This window comes from Elephantulus edwardii, unplaced genomic scaffold (assembly GCF_000299155.1).
Source record: "Elephantulus edwardii isolate Elephantulus edwardi_28Jun2011 unplaced genomic scaffold, EleEdw1.0 scaffold00286, whole genome shotgun sequence".
Taxonomy (NCBI): domain Eukaryota; kingdom Metazoa; phylum Chordata; class Mammalia; order Macroscelidea; family Macroscelididae; genus Elephantulus; species Elephantulus edwardii.
The window spans coordinates 851,205-855,482 of NW_006400036.1; the positions used below are offsets into that span (position 1 = coordinate 851,205).

Consider the following 4,278-nt stretch of genomic DNA (forward strand, 5'->3'; position numbering starts at 1 on the left):
ATGAATTTTTTTTCATTTCAATGAAAACTTTTATTTTAATTAAAGTTTATAGAGACTTTGGATTTCCATTCATTCATTGTTGTACTTTTCTCCCTGCCCACCTCTCCCCCAATTCACTTTTCTTTTTGAAAAGTAAAAGAAAAAAAATCTTTCATTGTTATTCAATCCCTCGTCCCAAGTCCACCTCACTATGCTACCTTCGTTCTGGACTCCTGTCATAACAATATCAAATCATATATCCCTTTTAAACAGTTTTCTCCCTCATCTGTTTCAATGCAATATACATTATTTATCCCATCTTTCTCAGTCTCCCCCCACCCCCTATGCCAGTCCTCTTTTATAAGAGTGGCATTATGCCATATTTAACTTTTTGTGACTGAGATATTTCACTCAGCATTATGTCCTCTAGAGTCACCCATTTTGTGAAATATTTCATGAGTTCCTTGTTTTTCAATAAAGCATAATATTCCATTGTGTGACTATACTAGAGCTTCTCTATCCATTCATTTGTTGATGGGCACTTGAGTTTGCTATTGTGAACAAAGTCAAAATAAAAATAGGTGTGCATGTATCTGTTTGGGTGGCAGTTATGGTTTCTTTGGGGTATATTCCCAGTAGTGGAACTGCTGGGTCAAATGGTATTCTATTTGCAACTTTTTGAGAAAGCGCCATACTGCCTTCCACAGTGGTAGCATCATTTTACACTCCCACCAACAGTGAATAATTTCTCGCCAACATTTGTTGTTCGCTGTTCTATTAAATTTTGCTATACTTACTAGGGTGAGATGGTATCTCATAGTTGTTTTGATTTACATTTCTCTTAGAACTAGGGATTTTGAATACTTTCTAAATGACCTCTTTTTTTTTTTTAATGGGAAACAAGAGTTTTAGAGAATACTTTTGAAAACAGATTCTGGATAACCAGTAGCTCTCAGATATGTGTTTTATACCCTCTGGCTGCCTGCTTGGTCCAGTCCTCATCATCCTCAACCCACATCCCTCTAAAACAGGTCACTAGTTCAGTTTTATTTTCTTTTGATCCATTTACTTTGACAGAAGGATAAAACAGCAAAAATGCCAAGACAATAATCATGTCTTCAAATATTTTTCGTAACAACTGCCATTCTGACGGTGTGGGAGTTTGTAAGTGAATGCATTAAAAATTAACATCTTTTTCACAAAGTAGTCTGGGGGAAAAGAGTCTATAAATTATCTTACTTTTCTTATTTCTTGCTTCTTTTATGTCTCTGTCACAAATGTTTACAGATGTTGTTGTTGTTGTTAAGTGCCATCGAGTTGTAGGTGACTCATAGCAACCCTAAGAATGAAAGAGACCTGAACACTTATATAACTTTCATCCTTTCCCCAGGTTCACAGGTTTTCCGGAGGCAAGCTACTTTGAAAGTGGATGCCACTCCTGCTTCCAAGCTTGTCTGAATCGGGGAGCTCTACCAAACACTGTCTACCATGGGTAACCATTATCGCATTTGACACATCAGTGTCAGTGTTCAGCTTCACAGCAACCACGAGCTACCTCTGTACAGCAAGTGGACAGACAAGGGTTATATGACCTGAAGAATGTTTCACCAAAAACAACTAAAAACAGGCATGAGTGCCACGATTAAAATTACCCACTTTGGCTTGGTAGCATCACTTTCTGTCTACTAGGCCAACTGATCTCTCTCTATGCTGTTGGCATCCACTTCCAAAATAGCTTGCATCTAGAAACCCTATGAACCTAGAGAAAGGATGAACATTATATAAGCCTTTAGGTCTTTTGTTCCTAGGGTTGCTATGAGTTGCCTACAACTCAACAGCTCTTAACAGCAACAACAACATTTAGTCTGACTACAGGCTCAACCAGGGAGCTCAATGCCCATTTTGGGTCTTCTGTGAGAAAACACATTTTCAATATGAATAAACATTTCAAACACAAGTGAGATGTAGAGTGAATCACCTGAGTTTATTTGAAGAAAGGGCACGTCAAGTTCACATTGTACCTACACGTTTAAGAGCACACTTGAGTGCCTTAGTCCTCCGTATCTGCTTGTGCTCTATGTCAGCAAAACATAAAAAAGGGCAGAGTTAATGTTATTCCTGTGAAAAGTAATTACAGCTGCTCTGTTAAAAGACATGAAGCAAGTATGAAGTTCACTTCAAGAGTCCAATCTAAATTCCAAATTAAAAAACAATTGTAAGTTCTAAAAAAAACCCCAAACCCAACAATTGTAGGTTCTCCCTTTTCAAGCCATGAAAAAAGAGACAGAGGAGATGAAATCCTGCAGGTGATTCCAAAAGGTCAGTATTTGTCACTGCACAGACACAGACAAGGGCTAAGAGAGCCTGGCTATGAAGAGGACTTCCTCCTCAAATGGGATCTCTGACGGCTGTCAAAACTTCAGCTCCTGTTGAAACTTTTCCAAAAGCAGGAAGATCTATAAGGTTTATCTATTACACTGACCCTCTGATGTCTAATAAAGTTGGATTTATAAAAAATTTTTCACATATGGGACATACAACACTTCTCTACTGTGTGGATCCAGTAGTGTCTAACAAAGCTTGAGTTGTCAATGAAACACTTCTCAGAGAGAACATTTACAGGGTTTTCCTACCTTTGTGCACCTGTAGGTGTCTTTTAAAATTGGACCTGTTATTGAAACGCTTTTCACAGATGAGACATTTATAGGGTTTCTCTCCTGTATGGATATTCTCATGGTCACGTAATGCAGAAAATTTCCTGAAGCCTTTCCCACAGTGATTACACTTGCAAGGCTTCTCTTCTGTGTGGATTTTCTGATGCTTCAAAAAGAATGAACTCCGCCGAAAGGTTCTGTTGCAGATGGGGCACTGAAAATATGTCTTTCCAGTATGAGTCCTCTGATGACACATGAGCTTAGAATTTCTACTTAATGTTTTTCCATACTCTCTTAAGGTAGGGAGCTTTTGGGTTGTCAGAGGCCCCAGCTGGTCCTTCAAAGGGGGCCCTTGCTTCTCCAGGAGCAACAGCCCAGACAGATCTCTTGGGTGCGAATCAGACAAACACTGGTCCAGCTGTTTCCCAGAAACTCTTTCCTGAGGAGAGAGCTGCCCCCTTTTCTCCTCATCTTGGAAGTGTCTCTGTATCCTAGGGAGATAATCTCCTTTTCCAACATATCTTTGTTCATCCTTATCAAAGAAGCCACTTAAAGAACCTTGAGTAGGGGCCTCATCTGAGATAGGACAAGGAGCATCTGGAGGCTCCTGGTCCCAACAGGTTTCCAAGTTTACGTTCTCTTGACCATTCTCTTCTCTGCCTGCTAAAAGAAGAAAGAAGAATTGAAATATTGCTGAATTTTACACCTTGTTTTCTCTTTCATATGCCAATTACAGAGCCTCATAAAACATGAACAAGAGGACATCAATTAGCAAGGGGGTGAAAACCATCATCCATACTGAAGGTATGGCACTATATTTACTTGTCCTGTATTCCAGATTAAGTTTTCCATTCTTAAGGGGAAGAGAATTCCTGAGAAACAAATCATAGCACAGACATTTTACTGGCCCCTCCACAATAGAACAACATAAATTTATTATGACACAGAGGAGAGAAAAATATATTATTAAATATACTGAATTTGTTCTTATTAAATGACTGGTCATATTTGGTTATATATTACAGAGAAAAACCATTAAACAATTTTTGAAGAGGCACAAAAATAAGCAAAAGAAAACTAAAATCACCCTTAATCACACCCTCAGGAAAAACTACTAACATTTGCTTCCTGTCTTTTTTGTTTCTTCCAAATACCACATCTGTTCTTTTCTCTCCCATAACTCAATTATATTGCAAATACAGTTTCTTATCAAACTTTAATTAACAGAAAGTAAATATGTCATTCATAAGTTTTGTAGACATTCTCTCATTCACATATAAACAAACAATTAATCAAATGTAGTAATTTGTAATTTTACCATCAGGAAGCTTTATTATTGTGAAGCTGTTGTAAAAAAGTTAATACTTTGGGCTGTGGTTTAATCCAGCACCCATATCTCTTATTAACTCCAAAAAATAGTAAATATTTCTATCCTAACCCTGGGTATGGGTAGTATCATTACGCAACAATTTTTTCATGGTAGTAGAATACCTTGTCGAACTTTAATCAATTCTTTTACTCATGGAGATCTAAACAAGCTATTTATCTTTTCTTCCATATATCAGTCATTGTCTTTTTTTAAATATTTTTTTTTACAGAAGTTTTGGATTTCCATTCATTCATTGCTGCAATTTTCTCCCTTCCC

At 37.4% G+C, this 4,278-nt stretch overlaps 1 pseudogene; it reads right to left on the reverse strand.

Annotated features, from left to right (window-relative positions):
* Nucleotides 1–4,278, reverse strand: part of LOC102849188 — a 16,200-nt pseudogene that overhangs the window by 2,528 nt on the left and 9,394 nt on the right.